A 22,786-nucleotide genomic window follows, 5' to 3' on the forward strand; every position below is an offset into this window, starting at 1 on the left:
AATAGGTATAGAATTTTGGGTTTACAAATTGAAAAGAGTTACAGGGATGGATGGAGGTGATGGTGACAAAACAATGTGAATGTATCTAATACCACTGAATTGTACACTTAAAATAATTAAGATGGTAAATTTTGTTGTGTGTATTTTACTACACTAAAAATTTTGAAAAAAAATGTTTTTATCATTTGAAAGTGTTGAAAGCTGACAGTGACACACATGAATCTTTCCCTCTTTCTTGAAGAGTATGCTTATCACAATTTCAATTAGATTCCAAATCCTTAACCAGATCTAGATCTACACCTTAGTTCACAGGAATTTATTTCTTTACATAGTCAGAAAACATACCAGCATTAATATCCTAATATCATACCTGTGCAATATAGGGTGAGTAAATTTCATGTTCAACAATGCTTAAGAAAAAGAAAACCATTATTAAAGAATCTCTAAGCTCAACAACCCATCAAAATGTTACTCCTAGAATCAGTTAAAGAACAAAATGATATCTCTTATCTAAAAAATTTTAAGCACAGTAGTGTATTAATCCCCTAACTTATTAATTAAATACTTCCTCAGGGCTGCTAGATGTCTACATTTATGCCAGATATTGGAGATAAGATGACTAAGTTAGTCCTTACTAATAAGACAAAAATAAAAACAAAAATCACAATGTAGTATGTTAAAAAGCACAACAAAGATCTATACAGGGCACTAGAAGGTCACATATGGAGAACTGTCTAACTCTACCCAAAAATGACAAATAATGTCAGGAATAACTACACAAAATGGTTAAATTTTGGGTGAAATGTTCACCAGGTAAAAAAGTGGAAGAGAACAATGTGGGCAAAGGGGAAACTGTGTACAGTGTCACAGATGCACAGATGAAAACCGGATACACTCAAGAAACCATAAATTGTTCGGTATGGTTAATACATGGGGGATCTCTGCGAGGTGTCTGCGAGGAGGCGAGGTAGAAAAATGAAAATGGAAATTTAGATAAGGGCCAATTTAAGGGTGCTAGGTAAGGAAAAGTGAAGAAAATAGCTACCACTTTCTGAATGACTTCTATAAACTAGGTACTATGACCCTCCTAATAACTTTTAAAAATTGCCATTATCTCCATTTTAAACGTGACAAATGTGAATCTCAGAAAGGGATAGTAATTTTCAGGTCATGTAACTAACAAGTAAGTTTGTAATTAGAATGCTGCCTCTTAACCACTATGTTGTAGAACAGAAGTCTAAAAGTATGAGTGGGAATTTAAAAGTACTAGTATTTACCACAGCATAAAGTTCAAGGCAGAAAGGCAGGTACTGAGATTGAAAAATGGACCTCAAATAATGGAGCACCTTCTATGTAACTCTGAGAATCATGGATTACACAAAAATTGATGAGTTGTCACTAAAGGGTTTAGAGGCCATAAAAAATGGTTGAGATTAAAAGTAGGTAGCTTATCAGAGAAGGAAAAGAGATTAGTGAAATTATAATATATATACAAAACACAGTGTTATAGAGAGTAGGACAGCAAATCCTGGAGGTAAAGGGGAACGGCGTTGGGGGGAGGGGGCAAAAGGGAGTCAAGGGGACCATGGGGGAGGGGTAGGGGATATATATTTGGGGGGACACTTGAATCTATGTAAACACAATAAATTAAATTCAATAAATCTTTTTAAAAGTAGGTAGCTTTTATAACTATTTATGCTTCTATGGATACTTATTTTTAAACTGGCTCTAATAATTTCAAAAAGATCATTTTCTTGAAAAGTATGCTTATCACAATTTCAGTTAGATTCCAGAGGAACTCTGGTTGTTTGGACAATGAACTAAATCATAGTTTACTCAGTAATGGAAACATATGCATTCTCAGGAGGGTCAGAAAGAGAATATCCTAGTTACAGCCAGAGAAAAACTTCTACATGTGCATTAAGTATATTAATATTCTAAAAACTTGACATAATGCAAAAAAACACCAGATACTGTCTCTAAAGAGTCTCCTAAGATGGAATCATACTGCATAACAGAGAGTGTGTGGACTCCATGACAATCACTCCCTTCATTAGTTTGTCTAATAAAAAGAATCTCAACTCTGACTTCCCAATAGATTAATTTTCAAAATGATGTCTTGTAATGAATTTTTCCTTTACTGGAGCAGTATTAAAAAGTTCCTGATTTGATTTATATGGAACTATAAAAAACCCTGAATAGCCAAAGCAATCCTAAAGAAAAAGAATGAAGCTGGGGGCATTACAATACCTGACTTCAAACTATATTATAGGGCCATGACAATCAAAACAGCATGGTATTGGCAGAAAAATAGACACTCAGACCAATGGAACAGAATAGAAAACGCAGAAATAAAACCGCATATATATAGTCAAATAATTTTTGATAAAGGGGCCAAGAACACACAATGGAGAAAAGAAAGCCTCTTCAACAAATGGTGCTGGGAAAACTGGAAAGCCACATGCAAAAGAATGAAACTGGACTACAGTCTGTCCCCCTGTACTAAAATTAACTCAAAATGGATCAAAGATCTAAACATAAGACCTGAAACAATTAAGTGCATAGAAGAAGACATAGGTACTAAACTCATGGACCTGGGTTTTAAAGAGCATTTTATGAATTTGACTCCAAAGGCAAGAGAAGTGAAGGCAAAAATTAATGAATGGGACTACATCAGACTAAGAAGTTTTTGCTCAGCAAGAGAAACTGATAACAAAATAAACAGACAGCCAACTAAATGGGACATGATATTTTCAAACAACAGCTCAGATAAGGGCCTAATATCCAAAATATACAAAGAACTCATAAAACTCAACAAACAAACAAACAAACAATCCAATAAAAAAATGGGAAGAGGACATGAACAGACACTTCTCCCAGGAAGAAATACAAATGGCCAACAGATATATGAAAAGATGCTCATCTTCTTTAGTTATTAGAGAAATGCAAATCAAAACGGCAATGAGATACCACCTCACACCTGTTAGATTAGCTATTATCAACAAGACAGGTAATAGCAAATGTTGAAGAGGCTATGGAGAAAAAGGAACCCTCATACACTGTTGGTGGGAATGTAAAGTAGTACAACCATTATGAAATAAAGTATGGTGGTTCCTCAAAAAACTGAAAATAGAACTACCTTATGACCCAGCAATCCCTCTACTGGGTATATACCCCAAAAACTCAGAAACATTGATACGTAAAGACACATGCAGCCCCATGTTCATTGCAGCATTGTTCACAGTGGCCAGGCCATGGAAACAACCAAAAAGCCCATCAATAGATGACTGGATAAAGAAGATGTGGCACATATACACTATGGAATACTACTCAGCCATAAGAAATGATGACATTGGATCATTTACAGCAAAATGGTGGGATCTTGATAACATTATACGAAGTGAAATAAGTAAATCAGAAAAAAACAGGAATTATTCCATACGTAGGTGGGACATAAAAGTGAGACTAAGAGACATTGATAAGAGTGTGGTGGTTAGGCGGGGAGGGGTGAGAGGGTGAGGGAAAGGGGGAGGGGGAGAGGCACAAAGAAAACTAGATAGAAGGTGACAGAGGACAATCTGACTTTGGGTGATGGGTATGCAACATAATTGAATGACAAGATAACCTGGACATGTTATCTTTGAATATATGTATCCTGATTTATTGATGTCACCCCATTAAAAAAAAAAAAAAGCTAAGAACTGTGTGATTTCACATAAAGATGGGATATAAAAATGAGACTTATGGACAGAAGTAAAAGTTAAATGGTTGTTGGTGAAAGGGGTAGAGGGAGGGCAGTAAAGAGGGACAAATATATGATTACGGAAAATGACTTGACTTTGGGTGATGGGCACACAGTGCAATCAACAGTTTAATAGTTCAAATGGTATAGAGGTTTACCTAAAACATATGTACTCTTATTGATCAATGTCACCCCATTAAATTTAATTTTCTAAATATTTTTTTAAAAGACTACAGTCATCTAATAAAGCTAAGTGACACAAACACAGCACGTGCCCACTAGTTGCCATCCTACCTGACCACACTCTTACTCCAGAGGCTAGTGATTGAACTGGGAACTTCAGAGAAGAAAAATCCAACTCCTTTTCTAAGCTTCAGCACTAAAATGATGCTTTGACAACTCTTTGAACTATCTCAGTATTCATAAGTTATTAACCTCCCAATGGTAACATGATTTCCATTTGGCTCTAATTCAGTGAAATAAAATAATCCACGTAGGCACACCAGAAGACCAAAATCAGAAGTAAAGGCTTGTCTTCACGTTGAATGGGTACTTCAGTATCTGAGATGTCTGAAAATAACTGTCTCAAGGTCCTCAATATTGAACTTTATTTTTCCATCAAGTACAAAGAACAAAAGTTTACATAGGTAATACTCTGACTGCCAATAAATATTTGGTTCATGACTAAACCTGACAATTTGACCATATAGTCCAGGAAATGGCAAACATTATAAAGTAGACATTTTTAGCTATCTAGGTTAAAAGTACCATAATTATTTTAAAGTTAAATGCCACATTCTCTATACCTCAAAAAAAAAAACCACTGTTCTTAAGAATACAATGAATGATAGCTAAGAGTGGAATGGAAAGTTTAGGGTAATAAGATAAATGTTATATACCAATTAGAAATATAGCTTTTGCTTCTCATGCAAAAATAACGATAAAAGAAACTTGGAATTAAAGAAGACTCATGTCAAGGTAACAACAGCATATACATAGTTTTCTACATTAAAATTTCATCTCTTTCTTCTTGATTCAAGTAAAATCCTACCAGAATTTAGAATTTTTCCTTTCCAGCCTGTGGTCCTATCAATGGGAATCTATTCAACAAATAAGATACCATCTAAATATAATGAAATGGTTAAAAATAGGAACACAGGCATAGAATTAAGACAGACCTGGAATTATGTCTTTCACTTCCATTTATTAACTAAGTATCCTTTTATAAGTTACTTAATCTTATTAGACTTCAGATAGTCTTCTATAAAATGTACATAATAATACCAACACCATGTGGTTGCTGTGATTAAATAATATAAAGTATGTGAGAGTTTTAATATGCTACCTAAGACATTACAAGTGCTTGAGAAATTTAGTTAGAAGCAAGATTAGCAGAAGTAATATAAATAATATTGATGTCTTTTTCTAAAATTTTTATCTCTGAGAATATTTTCTAGGTAGCTAAGTGTTATAAACATTGATGTCAGGAGTGTAAGAAACTTCACTCTCTCTACTTTATTATATTACAACTATAAAAGTCATTTACTAAACAATCATTATAAAAATTATATATTTTAATATTATTTGAATTGTAAATAATAAATTATCTTAGATTTTAAAATAATATGTTATGATAAATGAAGAAGTCAGTCTCCATTTTTTTAATATAGAGTCTAATTTCAAAATTGATATCCAAGCTCAGGATAAAACTATTCTGGAAAAATCTCAAAACATTTATAATAGGTATTATTGACTGTAGGCTAAGATGATTTAGTTCCAACCATTCTCTTCCACAAATTAATTTATGGTGTTACTCTTTGTTTTTACTTATAATTTAAAAGAAAAGTCTAAAAATTTGTATGAATATAAAATGTATTATAAAGAATAAATTAAGCAATTATGTATTTGTTGATGAGGTATTAGAAAAAACCAAAACTTTGAAGCCAGAGAATGGTGTTCAAAACCGAGCTGAGAACTTACCGTGTGGTTAACATTGTCAAGCTGTATAACCTCTCTATCCTTATTGCAATTATTATATTATTCTGAGACTGAAAATGAAAAGAAAATCTAGCTTCATTAAAAAAAAAAAAAGGCTGTCAACTGTCCTCAACTCAATGCTCTCTAGGTTAGCATGCATGTACCCATGACACAAACTGCCCTATTGTGCTATTTATTGAGAATTTGAATTACAATACTCTCCTTATCTGTGATTTCACTTCCTCACTTTCAGGTACCCACAGTCTGAAAAAAATTAAACAGAAAGTTCCAGAAATAAACCATTCATAATTTTTAAAATTATATATCATTCTAAGTAGAGTAATGAAAGCTCATGCCACTTGCTCAATCCCACAGGATGAGAATCATCCCTTTATCCCTCCTATCCCTGCTGTATATGCTACCTGCCCATTAGTCACTTGGTGGCCATCTCAGTTATCAGATCAGTTATAAGAGAGAGAGAGAGAAAGCATATTCACATAACTTTTATTACAGCATATTGTTATAATTGTTCTATTTTATCATTGTTATTGTTGTTATCTCTTATTGTGTCTCATTTATAAATTAAATTTTATCATAGATATGTATATATAGGAAAAAACATAGCATGCATATAAGCATAGGGTTTGGGACTATCCACAGTTTCAGGTATCCACTGGAGGTCTTAGAAGGTATTGCCCACGGATAAGGGGGAACTAGTATAACTTCAGTGTGACCCAAGACTGAGATGCCTCATCTTGTTCATCAAAGGACATCTAGGCTCTAATTTTCATCGACAGCAAAGCAGGAAGTTAAGAAGAGGCATGAGTAGAAAGCATCACATTGATTCTATCATAAGACTATAAGCAAACCAGCACTACATACAATCCTGTTCATATAACTCCTTCTTTGTGATAGTCTCTTTTTCCTAAGTATATGTAATTAAATGATGAGTTCATAAAACTACAAGCAAGAGAATAAAAGCCAAAATACACCCAAAATAATGACTTTGAGTTTCACTTAAAGAGTCTCCATTTCTAGGGTCCAAAAAACCATTGGGTTAGCAAGTCATCTATTGTACAAATATTAATGTAAATATAAAAAGTTACACATAATTCTCAGATAATTATAATGTCAATGTCCAATCTTTCCAACGGGAATATTTTAGCATACTGCAAAGCAGTCATGAGATAACAAACAGGGCAGCCTAACAGGGATATGGGGTCTGCTTCTCTGATGACTTTGCTTAGACATTGGTCAGTTCTATCACAAGGACAAAAAAGTAGCAACTTATATAGCATCTGTCTATTCCTGGATATGGTTTTCTTAATATTTCTTCCATTCTAGAAGCTATAATGTTCATTAAAGGCAATTCAAAAGGCAGAGAAGAAAAATTCAACTAGAGCCCAATTAGTCCACTATAAACATTAATACATATTTTTGGTGTATTTCTTTCCCATTTTTAAAAATTCTAAGCTAAGAGTTACATTTTTACATATTTTTATTCTACATAAATAAACATTACCCTGCTTCTCCCTCTAATATAGCATAAGCATATTTCATATTAACCCAAGCTCTTCAAAAATGAAAATTTTAACAAATGCACAGAATTCCAGCAAGTTCTAGTTTTCTTAACTATCCTGCTGTTCTTATTCCCTGATATACATAGTGGCTGCTGAAAATTCTAAGCAATGCACAGAGAGACAGCATAGCATGATGGTTAAATATGTAGATACTAGTGCCAAATTTCAGGGTTCAATTCCCACCATCTCCATTTAGCAGTGTAATAGTGGAAAATGTTTTATTCTTTCTGCCCTTCAGTTTCATCCATTTTTAAAAATGGAATGAAAAGGAGGAGGCTAATATAGTACCTATCTCATAGGATCTTGTGAGGATCATGTGAAGGGTTAAGAACAATACCACAATTGAGTAACCACTCAGTATCAGCTGTTATTCTAATTTGATAATATTCTCTCCTGCCTCGTTCTGCAAAGAGATTTTACTTATTCAGGATTATTTCTTTTAAAGTAAATTTTCAGAAGTGAAATTACTGAGCCAATGAGTATAAACAAGTTTAAAATTCTTAAAAGAATTGACAAATTGCTTTCTAAAAAATATTATGCAACTAATTTGTACTACAATAAAAATATGAGACTATCTTAACAAACTTAAGGCATTAACTCTTATTTCATTTTTGCTAACTCCATAGGGTAAAAATTATATCTTGGTTGTGGTTTAAATTACATTTCTTTGACTACTAATAAGGCAGAGCATTTTACCATACTGCTGACTACTTATATTTATTCTTTTATGGATTGCTGGGTATAAAGTTTTCAAGGATTTTTCAAGGACAAGGAATATATTTTATCTCTAAAATCCACAAACAATTCCTTGAAAAACTATCATGACTCAAAAAAGAGTATTTGGGGAGCATCTGTGTATAAAATTAACAATAATTTAGAGTCCTACACATATACACTCTCTACTACCTCTCAGGATTCTAAGTTCAATGTATAGACACAGAAGAGTGACTTTGGGTAGTGACATGTTTTCAAATATTTAGCTATACAGAGTAAAAGTCAATTCTGTGACTTTAATCACAGTGTACTTGTGATTTTGCCAAAGATGATGATGATGATGATGATTATCTTACTCATTCTCACAATATTTTGGCACAGATTGCTAACTGCCTCCCAATATCCATTTTTACCTTCTTTAATATCATAACCCTGGATAGCATGCCAATCATTATGCCCATTTCCAAATATTGCTTACAGCTAAATTTGTCCAGGTAATTAAGTTCTGGTCATTGAAATGTAAACAGAAGTTTGGGAATTCCTAGTGGATCTAAAAGGGTCCTGCCTCCAGCTTGGAATGTGAACATAATGGCTAAAGCATCTAAAGCCATCTTCAATGGTGATAAAGCCAGCATGGCAAAAAAGAAGTCTGATGGTCCTCGCCTGGTTGGCTTCAATGGTAGAAGGTCAACCCAGCGTGTGGCAGTCCTGGGTTCGATTCCGGCCAGGGCACAGAGAAGTGTCCATCTGCTTCTCCATCTTTCCCCCTCTCCTTTCTCTCTATCTCTCTCTTCCCCTCCCGCAGCCAAGGCTCCACTGGAGCAAAGTTGGCCCAGGCACTGAGGATGACTCCATGGCCTCCTCCTCAGGTGCTAGAATGGCTCCAATTGCAGCAGAACAATTCCACAGATGGGCCAAGCATCACCCCCTGATGGGAATGCCAGGTGGATCCCGGTAGGGCGCATGCAGGAATCTCTCTCTCTGCCTCCCAGTTTCACTTTGGAAAAATACAAAAAGAAAATAAAAGAAGTTTGAGCCTCTGATGAAAAAGTGGCAGTGTCAAACCAGCTCCGGACTGCCAACTCTAGACTTCATTTACATGACAGAGAAATAACCTTCTGTGTTTTAACCATTGTAATTTTAAGGTTTTCTCCCATATACTGTACAGCCAAAACATAACCCGAACTGATACCTATGACCAAAAAGCACTTACATTTGATTTTAGATAGCATGATTCATCTTTCTAACAGCATAACAGTACTCGGAATGTGGACTGTTTGGGTTACTAAGAGTATTTTAATTCAGTGTCAATAGAAAGGAGGCTAAAAGTTAGTTGGTTAAAATAAGAACAGTATTTTTTAATGTCTTCATTAGGAAGAAAGATGCAGCAATTAACTAAATTCATTTATTGGATTTATTAAGTCTACTGAATGTCTATCACTTTGTTAGTGTTGGGAGTAACACTACAGAAGTCGGTTCTGAGCTCTGGATGGAGGATATATACAGGTTTGAGAAATAAGACCAAACAGAGAAGAATTACAAAAGACTAATCATTTATGCAAAATACATTATTCACTGTGCAAACATTTAATGAACACTTAGGGTTTTAAACAGAAAAGTGCCAAAATTGAATGCATTTTTAATAGTTTTATTTAGATCATTTTAATAGGGTAACATTGATCAACTAGAGCACATAAATTTAGAGAAAATATCTCCAGATCATTTGACATTCGATTATGTTGTATAACCATCACCCAATATCAAAGCATTTTCCGTCACTCTTCATTTGCTTTTCTTTTTTTTTTTAATAATTTTATTTTTTTAATGGGGCGACATCAATAAATCAGGATACATATATTCAAAGATAACATGTCCAGGTTATCTTGTCGTTCAATTATGTTGCATACCCATCATCCAAAGCCAGATTGTCCTCTGTCACCTTCTATCTAGTTTTCTTTGTGCCCCTTCCCCTCCCCCTTTTTCTCTCCTTCTCCCCCCTCCCCCCATAACCACCACACTCTTATCAATGTTTCTTAGTCTCTTTTATGTCCCACCTACATATGGAATAATGCAGTTCCTGTTTTTTTCTGATTTACTTATTTCACTTCGTATAATGTTATCAAGATCCCACCATTTTGCTGTAAATGATCTGATGTCATCATTTCTTATGGCTGAGTATTATTCCATAGTGTATATGTGCCACATCTTCTTTGTCCAGTCATCTATTGACGGGCTTTTTGGTTGTTTCCATTCCTGGCCACTGTGAACAATGCTGCAATAAACATGGGGCTGCATGTGTCTTTACATATCAATGTTTCTGAGTTTTTGCTCATTTACTTTTCTTTATGCTCCTACCCTTCCACCACTCCCTCTCCTTTCTCCCTTCCCCTCCCCCCTGGTAACCATTGCACTCTTATCTATGTCCATGAGTCTCAATTTTGGGTCCCACCTATGTACGGAATCATACAGTTCTTAGTTTTTTCTGATTTACTTATTTCACTCAGTATAATGTTATCAAGGTCCATCCATATTGTTGTAAATGATCCTGTCATCATTTCTTATGGCTGAGTAGTATTCCATAGTATATATGTACCACATCTTCTTTATCCAATCTTCTGTTGAAGGGATTTTTGGTTGTTTCCATGTCTTGGGCCACTGTGAACAATGCTGCTTTGAACATGGGGCTGCATGTGTCTTTACATACCAATGATTTTGAGTTTTCTGGGTATATACCCAGTAGAGGGATTGCTGGGTCATATGATAGTTCTATTCTTAATTTTTTGAGGAACCACCATACTTTCTTCCATAATGGTTGTACTACTTTACATTCCCACCAACAGTGAATGAGGGCTCCTTTTTCTCCACAGCATCTCCAACACTTGTTATTACCTGTCTTGTCGATAATAGCAAATTTAACAGGTGTGAGGTGATATCTCATTGTAGGTTTGATTTGCATTTCTCTAATAGCTAGTGAAGATGAGCATTTTTTTTCATATATCTATTGGTCATTTGTAATTCTTCTTGAGAGAACTGTCTATTCTGCCTCTTACCATTTTTTTTTTCAAAGTGAGAAGCAGGGAGGCAGACAGATTGACTCCCATATGCACCCGACCGAGATTCAACCGGCATGCCCAATAGGGGGTGATGCTCTGCCCATCTGGGTTGTTGCTCCATTGCGACCAGAGTCGTTCTAGCACCTGAGGTGGAGGCCATGGAGCCATCCTCAGTGCCAGGACCATCTTTGCTCCCATGGAGCCTTGGCTGCAGGATTGGGGAGAGATAGAGAGAAAGGGAGGGGGAAGGGTGGAGAAGCAGATGGGTGCTTCCCCTGTGTGCTCTGGACAGAAATTAGAACCTGGGACTCCACACACCAGGCCAATGCTCTACCACTGAGGCAACCGGCCAATGTTCTCATTTTTTTATTGGATTGTTTGCTTGTTTGTTGCTGAGTTTTGTGAGTTATTTATATATTTTAAATATTAGCCCCTTATCTGAGCTGTTGTTTGAAAATATCATCTCCCATTTAGTTGGCTGTCTGTTTTGTTCTCAGTTTCCTTTGCTGTACAAAAGCTTCTTAGTCTGCTGTAGTCCCACTCATTTATTTTTACCTTTACTTCCTTGCCTTTGAAGTCAAATTCATAAAATGTTCTCTATGGCCAAGGTCCATGAGTTTAGTACCTATGTTTTCTTCTATGTATTTTATTGTGTCAGATTTTATATTTAGGTCTTTGATCCATTTAGAATTATTTTTTGTACAAGGAGACAAATCATAGTCAAGTTTCATTCCTTTGCACATGGCTTTCCAGTCTTTCCAGCACCATTTATTGAGGAAACTTTTTTTTCTCCATTGTGTGTTCTTGGCTCCTTTATCAAATATGATTTGACCATATATATGTGGTTTTATTTCTGGGCTCTTTATTCTGTTCCATTGGTCTGAATATCTATTTTTCTGCCAATACCATGCTGCTTTGATTATTGTAGCTCTATAATATAATTTAAAGTCAGGTATTGTAATGCCCCCAGATTCCTTTTCTTTTCCTTAGGATTACTTTGGCTATTCAGGGTTTTTATAGTTCCATATAAATCTGATGATTTTTTGTTCCATTTCTGTAAAAAATGACATTGAAATTTTAATTGGAATTGCCTTAAATTTGTATATTGCTTTGGGTAATGTGGTCATCTTAACTATATTTATTCTTCCTATCCAAGAACAAAAAATATTTTTTCATTTTATTGTCTTTTTCAATTTCCTTTAACAATGATTTGTAGTTTTCATTATATAGTTCCTTTATATTCTTTGTTCTGTTTATTCCTAGGTATTTTATTTTTTTGTTGTTGCAACCGTAAAAGGGATTATTTTTTTAGTTCATTTTCTGAAGTTTCATTGTTGGCATATAAGAAAGCAATTGACTTCTGTATGTTAATTTTGTATCCTGCGACCTTACTGTATTGCTTTATTGTTTCTAATAGTCATTCTGTGGAGTCTTTGGGGTTTTCTATAAATAGGATCATATCATCAGCAAAAAGTGAAACCTTTACTTTTTCTTTCCCAATACGAATGCCTTTGATTTCTTTCTCTTGTCTGATTGCTCTGGCTATAACTTCCAGCACTGAAACAAAGAGAAGTGAAGAGAGTGGACAACCTTGTCTTGTTCCTGATTTTAGAGGAAAAGTTTTCAGTTTTTTGCCATTTAATATGATGTTTGCTGATGGTTTGTCATAAATGGCCTTTATTGTGTTGAAATATTTTCTTTCTATACCCATTTTGTTGAGTGTTTTAAACATAAAATAATGTTGTATTTTATAGAATGCCTTATCTGCATCTATTGATAGGATCATATGGTTTTTGTTCTTTGTTTTGTTGATGTTGTATATTACATTAATTGTTTTACATATGTTGAAACATCCTTGTGATTCTGGGATGAATCCCACTAGATCATGGTGAATTATTTTTTAATGTGTTCTTGTATTCGGTTTGCTAGTATTTTGTTTAGAATTTTTGCATCTGTGTTCATTAGAGATATTGGTCTAAAGTTTTCTTTTTTTGTGTTGTCCCTGCTAGGTTTTGGTATGAGGGTTATGTTGGCCTCATAAAATGTGTTTTGATGTATTGCTTCTTCTTTAAATTTTTGGAAGAGTTTGAGTAGGATAGGAACCAAATCTTCTTTGAATGTTTGATAGAATTCACTAGTAGCCACCTGGCCCTGGACTTTTATTTTTTGGGAGGTTTTTGATAGTTGTTTCTATTTCCTTCCTGCTTATGGGTCTGTTTAGGCTTTCTACTTCTTCATGATTCAGTCTAGAAAGATTATATTGTTTTAGGAATTTATCCATTCCTTCTAGATTGTTAAATTTGGAGGCATATATTTTTTCAAAGTATTTTACAATAATTCTTTGTATATCTACGATATCTGTAGTAATTTCTCCTCTTTCATTTTGGATTTTGTTTATAAGAGTTCCTTTCTCAGCCTGGCCAGCTGGCTCAGTGGTAGAGCATCGACCTGACGTGCAGGAGTCTCGGGTTCAATTTCTGGCCAGGGCACACAGGAGAAGTGCCCATCTGCTTCCTCACTCCTCCCCCTCTCCTTCCTCTCTGTCTCTCTTCCCCTCCCGCAGCCAAGGCTCCATTGGAGCAAAGTTGGCCCGAGCACTAAGGATAGCTCTATGGCCTCTGCCTCAGGCGCTAGAATGGCCCTGGTTGCAACAGAGCAACGCCCCGGACGGGCAGAGCATCACCCCCTGGTGGGTTTGCCAGGTGGATCCCAGTCGGGCGCATGCGTGACTCTGTCTGACTGCCTCCCCGTTTCCAACTTCAGAAAAATACAAAAAAAAAAAAAAAAGAGTTCCTTTCTCTTTTTTCCTTAGTGAGTCTTGCCAAGGGTTTATCAACTTCACTGATCTTTTCAAAGAACCAGCTCCTTGTTTTATTGATTTTTTGTATAGTTTTTCTGTTCTCTATTTCATTTATTTCTGCTCTAATTTTTATTATTTCCTTTCTTCTTCTGGTTTTGGGTTGTCTTTGTTCTTTTTCTAGTTCCTTAAGATGTGATCTTAAGTTGTTTACTTGGGCTTTCTCATGTTTGTTCATATAAGCTTGTAATGATATGAACTTCCCTCTTATTACTGCTTTTGCTGCAACCCAGAGATTCTGATATGTCACCATTTTCATTTCTCTGTACATATCTTTAGATCTTTGCTTTTATTTCTTCTTTGACCCAGTCGTTTTTTAGAAGTATGTTGTTTAATTTCCACATATTTGTAGGTTTGTTTACTTCCTTTTTGCAGTTGAATTCTAGTTACAAGGGTTTATGGTCAGAAAATATGCTTGGTATAATTTCAATCTTTCTGAATTTGTTTATGTTATTTTGTGTTCGAACATATGGTCAATTCTTGATAATGTACAATGTATGCTGGAGAAAAATGTATACTCTAATGTTTTGGAACAAAATGTCCTGTAAATGTCTATCATATCCCATTGTTCCAGTGTTTTATTTAAGGCCAATATTTCTTTATTAGTTTTCTGTTTGAATGAATGATCTAGAGCCGTCAGTGGTCTATTGAGGTCTCCAAGTATGACTGTATTTTAGCTGGGTTTTATTTTTAGATCAGTTAGTAGATGTCTTATATACTTTAGTGCACCTTGGTTTGGTGCATATATATTAAGAAGTATTATGTCTTCTTGATTCAATGTCCCTTTTATCATTATGAAATGACCATCTTTGTCTCTGATTACCTTTGCTGTCTTGTAGTCAGCATTGTTAGATATGAGTATGGCTACACCTGCTTTTCTTTGGATATTATTTGCTTGGAGAATCATTTTCCAGCCTTTCACTTTGAGTCTGCTTTTATCCTTGTAGCTTAGATTTGTTTTTTGAAGGCAGCGTACAGTTGGATTTTCTTTTTTGATCCATTCTGCTACTCTGTGTCTTTTTATTGGTGAGTTCAATCCATTTACATTTAATGTAATTATTGACACTTGAGGGTTTCTTATTGTCATTTTATATAATGCTTCCTAATAGCTGTATTTCTTGTTTGGTTCTTTTGTTTTTCTGTCACTTGTTTTTATTGGGCTGTATTCCATAATTATTTCCTCTGTTTTTTCTTTTTTTAAGCCATGTGTTTCAGTAGCGGTATTTTCAGGGGTCATTACCATTAGGTAATAAGAATATAGTATATCATATTCATTGTATTCCATTATCTCAAGAGTGCTTCTGCACTCCATCCTCCTTTGTTACTGCTAGTTTTTTCTTCTTCCCTTTTTTATTTTTGTTGTCACATAATATTCTTGTTTTTAGTGTGCTCTTGTTGGAGCTTTTACTTGTGATTTTGTTTTGTTTTGTTCTTTGTATCTGATCGGATAATCCAGAGGTCTCAAACTCGCGGCCCGCCGAACAATTTTGTGCGGCCCACAGACTAATCCACGAACTACAGTTTCTGGTCGTTTTGTGACACTGAAAAGTGTTGTGTAATAGTTGCCTTTTGTAGACCTAGTGCAGCCCGCTGAACGGCTGTAATCTTGCTCTGCGGCCCACATGCTGAGTTGAGTTTGAGACCCCTGGATAACCCCTTTTAGTATTTCCTGAAGTGGGAGTTTTCTGGTGATAAATTCCCTCATCTTCTTTATATTTGTGGATGTTTTTATTTTCCCTTCATATTTGAAGGAGAGCTTTGATGGGTATAGTATTCTTTGCTGGAAGTTTCTGTTTTTCATTACTTTAAATATTGGGGTCCACTTTCTTCTGGCTTGTAGAGTTTCTGCTGAGAAGTCTGATGATAACCTAATGGGCCTTCCTTTATATGTTATAGTCTTCTTTTCCATGGCTGCCTTAAGAATTTTTTCTTTGTCTTGATTTGTGATAATTTCATTACAATGTGCCTTGGAGTAGGTCTGTTTGGGTTAAGGTAACTCGGTGTTCTGTTTGCTTCTTGGATTCGAGGCTCTAATTCTTTCCAGGCTTGGGAAATTCTCATCAGTTATTTGTTTGAATATTTTCTCCATTCCTTTTTCTATCTATTCTCCTTCTGATATACCCATTATTCTTATATTGCTCTTTCTGATGAAGTCAGGCAATCCTTGTAGGACTTTCTCATTTTTTTTTTAATTCACAAGTCTCTCTCTTCTTCTCTCTGTAGCATCTCTAGTTGTCTGTCTTCTATGTCACTAATTCTCTCTTCTATCTGCCCTGTTCTATTAGATAAGCTTGTCAACTCATTTTTCAGTTTATGTATTGAGTTTTTCATTTCTGTTTGGTTCTTTTATAGTTTCAAATTCCTTGATAAAGTATTCTTTTTGTTCATTAAATTGTTTTTTGAGCTCAATTAAATTGCCTTTTAGAGCTTTCTTGTATTTTATTGAGTATTTTTAGAACTTTAATTTTGAATTCCCTGTCATTTAACTCCAAGGTTTCCAAGTAATTGAAATTTTTTTCTAGAGATTTTTCATCATCTATCTGAGCTATGTCTCTGTCTTTTGTATCCATATTTGATTTTTTTTCCTTAATGGCATTTGAGAGTGGAATTGTTAGTAACACTAATAAGAGATAATTAAGAAAGTAAAATAAAAGTTGAAAAAATACAGTGAAAAAATGAAAGTTCTATAATGATATGTGGAACAAAAGCTACAGAGAACAAGGGGTAGGAACTGAGGAGAGATGACATAGTAGAGAAAAAATTAAGTAAAAACATGCAATATTCCACAATTAAAATATGAGTCCAAAATATAATTATTTGATGATAAATGATTATCAGATAAGAGCAAAAAATATTTTAAAAAAGATAAAGAAGAAGAAGCAAGAAGGGAGAATAAAGAGAAAGAAAAAACAAAGAGAAAGAAAAAAACAGAAGAAAATGTTTCTAAAATGGAACCCTCACAAAAAACAAGAATGAAAAATGTAACAACTATGGATAATGTAGTTCAAAAGGAATAAAAATGACAAAAAGCATTTAAAAAAGTAATTTTTTTCTGGTTTTAAGAGGTAGCATCTTCCTTTGTTTCGCAGGTGGCTCTATACTACAAGTTTTCCCTCTGTGGAGCTCTTAGGCAGAGAGCTTCTGGTGTGTTGCTGTGGCAATGATGTAGGCTGGGCCTGAGTCCCATTGGTAGGAGGGACTTGTTAGGGCTTTGTAATTATCTGGCTTTAGTAATGGGAGTCTCAGTTTTCCAGGTGCCTCTCCACATGTCCCTCCCACTGGAGCTAGCAGCCTGGAGACTTAGCTGTGAGGTCCACCTCAGCTACTGTCCTCACAGAAAGGGAATTTCTACACAGCTAGGTCCCCCCTCCAGCGTCACTCAAAGCACAGTTCTGGGGAAGGCAGTGGAAACCAGAGCCACCAGTGCGAGCAGGCAGAGCAGGGCACAAAGGGCCAAGTTCCTTTTAGTTACACACAGGAAAAATTCTATGGGCCATGCATATCTGGCATTCCTCAGCATGCCACAGTTTTAATCTCTATGAGTTTTTCCCGCTTGCACTGCTTGGTAGCCTGCAAGAGGCCATGTGTACGTCCAGCTCCCACAACTGCATACAGATGGTTGCAGCTGCCGTTCAGGCGCCCAGCGCAGGCATTCTCAGGCCAAGGGTCTTGGCCTGGTTGCTTGCCCAGCACTGGAGATCGTGGAGCCAGGAGTGCCCCAAAATGCTGGTGCTCATGAAGGTGCTCAGTGTTGTTCATCTCAGGCTAAGCACCGTGGTCCACATGCACTCTCGCTCACTCCCCATGCTTGTGATGCTGCTAGCGCTGCATCAGTGATCGTGGAGCTGGGAATACACAAAGATGCTGGTGCCAGTCCACGCAGGCAACCTGTGCTGGTAATTTTAGGTGGATCCCACCGCCCATGTGCACACCCAATATCTGCATTCTCAGGCAGAGCAGTGTGTTCTTTCCTTTGTTTGGGCACCCGCCCTAACTCTCACATCCATCCCCATTAGTTCAGCCTCTCCTCTTCGCCCAGCTCCAAACAAAAGTGCCCCTACCTCAGATCAGAGCGGAAAGCAAAATGCCCCATCCTCTGTCTTACATATTCAGCCACTTTTTCACCCAATCATACCTCTGGTGTGTGTAAATTTCAAGTATTCCTAAGGTTTTTCTTTTTCTCTGTTTAGTTGTTGAATTTGTTGAAATTTCAAGGGGAGAGATTCGGAAAATCTCTCACGCCGCCATTTCCCTGACGTCACTCAGTTGAATGCATTTTTAAGAAAAACCATCTGAACTGCAGTATGGAGAATATACTGAATATATTATGACCAGACTTAGGGAGACTACTGAAGTAAGTAACCCAGGAGACAACAGATGAGGGCCTAAACTGACTCAGTGACTATATCAGTAGAGGAAAGAAACTAGGTTCAAAGGATATTTAGTCTTTTATGCAGTTAGTACATAACATTTATAGAATAAATAATGAATAAATGAACAAATTATACAATAAAAATCAATGATGTAAAACACATACTCCAAAACAATAAAAGTGAAGATGTTAGCATCTGAAAAGGTAAGGTATAAGAAGGCTAAGATGGTTCCCAAGTTACTAACTTGGGTGATTGAGTATAATAAACTTCAAAGGACAATAAAAGAAGAAACCTGTAACATTAAAAGTTCAAAAAAATATGCACTCCTAGCTTCATTGCAGGGTTATTTACAATAACCAAAGTTTGGAAGCAGCTCAAGTGTCCATCAGTAGATAAGTGAATAAAAAAGGCTATGGCAAATTTACACAGTGTACTACTACTCAGACATAAAAATGAAAGAAATCTTACTTTTTGCAATGTGTGGATGGACCTAGAGAGTATTACACTAAATAAAATAAGCCAGTCAGAGAAAGACAAGTACCATATGATTTCATTTATATGTGAAACCTAATGAACAAAATAAACTAACAAACAAATTGGGGCAAAAAGAATATAAAAGAAGAAGAGGTTTTACATGGACAAAATTATGAGTTCAGCTTTCAACATGTTGAGCTTGACTTATCTACAAACACCTAAATGTCCTATAGGCAGTTAAAAATATAAATGTGGTATTCAGGAGAGAGGTTTCAGCTAAAGACAAGGCTGTTGAATCATCCCAGGTTCTGAGTGTCCTCATGATAAAAAACAAACAAACAAAAAAACTGATGGACCATTGGGTTTCATCTCAACACATCAAAGTTTGCTTTCATATAGTACATCTTTTACACTTTAAAGTGGGTTGGTGTGTGTGTTGCTCACATACAAGCATATATGTATAAGGTTTTATGTTGCTGTTATTTACTTACTAAATTTGTAAGAAATCAAAGAGATAAAGAAATGTTAGTAAAAGTCACAAAAATAGAAGAGGTATTCCAGGGAGACTTACTTATGGCTTGAATGATAGGATAAGGACTCTACATTTGACCTATTTGATGGTTAAGAACTAGTAAAGGCTATAGTAGTAACATTTTATTTTTTTCCAGGTTTGTATAGGATGGGACTGATATAGCAAGGAAATGGGACAGGAAAATTAGTTTTAAATGTATCATTGTACTTTATAATTTAAAAAAAAGTATCTAACTACAAGGAATCATTAGGCTTTCTCATCTTGAGAACTTAGATATATGTATTTCTCTTAGAGCATACTAGCACACACAAAAAAATACAGAGAAAACAATGCAGCAGGAAAAGACATGTTAAAGCCAGTTAGGTAGTCACGGGCAACTTATTTCCCTTCTAAGCTTTAGCTTTGACATCTGTAAAACAGGGATAATAATTACCTTTTGTTGTTGTAGTTGTTGCTATTTTTCTTTTCTCTCTAAATTTTATTTAGAAAATTAAATTTTATGGGGTAACACTGATCAATAAGAGTACATAGGTTTCAGGTAACTCTCTATAGTATTTAACTGTTGATTATATTGTGTAGCCATCACCCAAAGACAAATCATTTTCTGTCACCATATATTTGTCCCTCTTTACTCCTCTCCACCTCCTCCCTCCCCTCCAAAGGCCTACTCTTGGTAACCACTTCACTTTTATCTATGTCCATGAGTCTCAGTTTTATATCCCATCTATGTGTGAAATCATATTGTTCTTAGCTTTTTATGATTTACTTATTCCACTCAGTATAATGCTCTCAAGGTCCATCCATGTTGTCATAAATGGCAATATGTCATCATTTCTTGTGGCTGGGTAGTATTCCATTGTATATATGTACCACATCTTCTTTATCCAATCCTCTATCAATGGACACTTTGGTTGTTACTATGTCTTGGCCACTGTGAATAATGCTGTGATGAATATGGGGTGCATGTCTCTTCACATACCAATGTTTTTAAGTTTTTTGGATAGATAATCGGTAGAGGGATTGTTGGGTCATATGGTTGTCTGTTCTTAATTTTTTTGAGGAATCACCATACTTTCTTTCATAATGGCTGTACCAATTTACATTCAACCGGCAATGAGTGAGGGTTCCTTTTACTCCACAGCCTCTCCAACACTTGTTATTACCTGTCTTTGATGATAATAGCCAATCTAACAGGTGTGAAGTGGTATCTCATTGTAGTTTTGATTTGCGTTTGTAGCACAGCTAGCAAGATGAGCATCTTTCCATATATCTTTTGGCCATTTGTATGTCTTCTTGGGAGAAGTGTCTGTTCAGGTTATCTCCACATTTTTAATTGGATTGTTTGCTTGCTTGTTGCTCAACTTTGTGAGTTCTTTATATATTTTGGATATTAACCCCTCATCAGAGCTATTGTTTGTAAATATCATCTCCCCTTTAGTTGACTGTCTTTTTGTTTTGTTGTCAGTATCTTTGCTGTGCAGAAGCTTTTTGGTTTGATACAGTCTCATTCATTTATTTTTGCCTTTTACTTCCCATGTTTTTCAGGTCAAATTCATAAAATGTTCTCTATAGCCAAAGTCCATGAGTTTAGTACCTTTTTTTTCTTCTATGTAATTTATTGTTTCAGATCTGATATTAAGGTCTTTGATCCATTTTGATTTAATTTTTGTGCATGAGGACAACATGTAGTCATTTCATTCTTTGCATGTGGCTTTCCAATTTTCCCAGCACCATGTATTGAAGAGGCTTTCTTTTTTCCTTGTGTGTTTGTGGCTCTTTTGTCAAAGATTACTTGTCCATATAAGTATTTTATTCCTGGTCTCTCGATTCTGTTGCATTGATCTGTATGTCTGTGTTTCTGAAAATACCATGCTGAATTGATTATTGTGGCTCTGTAGTATAATTTGAAGTCAGGTAGTGTGACTTTATTCTTTTTTCTCAGAACAGCTTTGGCTCTTCAGGGTTCTTAATGGTTCCATAGAAACATGTTGACTTTTTATTCTTTTTCATTATAAAATGACATTAGGATTTTAATAGGGATTGTAATTAAATTTATATATTGCTTTGTGTTATATGGCCAATTTAACAATATTGATTTTTCTAGTCCATGAACATGAAATATTTTTCTATTTAATTGTATCTTTTTTAATTTCTTTCAATAATGGTTTGTAGTAGTGTTCAGTATATAGGCCCTTCATATCCTTGGCTAGCTTTATTCCCAGGTATCATACATTTTTGTTGCAATTATAAAAGTGATTGTGTTTTTGAGTTCATTTTCTGAAGTTTCATTGTTGGCATATATAGTAAAGCTGTAGACTTTTGTATATTGATTTTGTAGCCAGTGACTTTACTGTATTTTTTACTATTTCCAAGAGTTTTGGTAGAGTCTTTGGGTTTTTCTACAGACAGGATCATGTCATCTGCAAAAATGATACCTTTATTTCTTCTTTCCCAATATGTATGCCTTTTATTTCTTTCTGTTGCCTGTTTGCTCTAGCTAAAACTTCTAGAACTATGTTGAATAAGAATGGAGAGAGGGGGCTGCCTTGTCTTGTTCCTGATTTTAGAGAAAAAGCCTTCAGTTTTGCACTACTTAGAATAATATTGGCTGTTGGTTTGTCATATATGGCTTAAAATGTTGCAGTACTTTCCTTCTATACCATTTTATTGAGTGTTTTAAACATAAATGGACGTTGAACCTATCAGATGCCTTTTCTGCATCTATCAATAAAATCATATGATTTTTTACCTCTGTTTTGTTGATACGGTGTATTATGTTGATTGATTTACATATGTTGAACCATCCTTGTGGTCCTGGAATGAGTTCCACTTGATCATGATGTTTTAAGTTTCTTAGTGTAATTTTGTATTCTATTTGCTAGTATTTTGCTTAGGATATTTGCATCTGTATTCATGAGAGATATTGATGTATAGTTTTCTTTTTTGTGTGTTGCCCTTGCCAGGTTTTGGTATCAGGGTTATGATGGCCTCATAAAATGTATTAGGGAGTATTGCTGCTTCTTCTGTTCTTTAAAAGACTTTGAGAAGGATAGGTACCAAATCTTCATTAAATGTTTGGTAGAATTCACTAGTGTAGCCATCTGCTCCTGGACTTTTATTTTTGAGGAGGTTTTCAATAGTTGTTTGTATTTCCTCCCTGTTTATGGGTCTATTTAGGTTTTCCACTTCTTTGTGACTCAGTCTAGAAAGATTGTATAACTCTAGGAATTTATCCATTTCTTCTAGATTGTTAAATTTGGTGGCATATAATCTTTCATAGTATTCTAATATGATCCTTTGTATATCTATGATGTCTGTGGTAATTTCTCTTACAATTTAGATTTTGTTTATATGAATCCTTTCTCTTTTTTCCTTAATGAGTCTAGCCAGGGGTTTGTTGATTTTATTAATCTTTTCAAAGAACCAGTTTTTGTTGTATTAATATTTTCTATAGTTTAATTTGTTTTGTTTTCTATTTCACTTA

At 35.2% G+C, this 22,786-nt stretch overlaps 1 protein-coding gene across 1 annotated transcript in view; it reads right to left on the bottom strand.

The window, feature by feature from the left end:
* Positions 1 to 22,786, bottom strand: part of AGBL4 (AGBL carboxypeptidase 4) — a 1,215,313-nt gene that overhangs the window by 1,132,068 nt on the left and 60,459 nt on the right. The window lies entirely within an intron of this gene.

This window comes from Saccopteryx leptura, chromosome 3, assembly GCF_036850995.1.
Source record: "Saccopteryx leptura isolate mSacLep1 chromosome 3, mSacLep1_pri_phased_curated, whole genome shotgun sequence".
NCBI classification, from domain to species: Eukaryota; Metazoa; Chordata; class Mammalia; order Chiroptera; family Emballonuridae; genus Saccopteryx; species Saccopteryx leptura.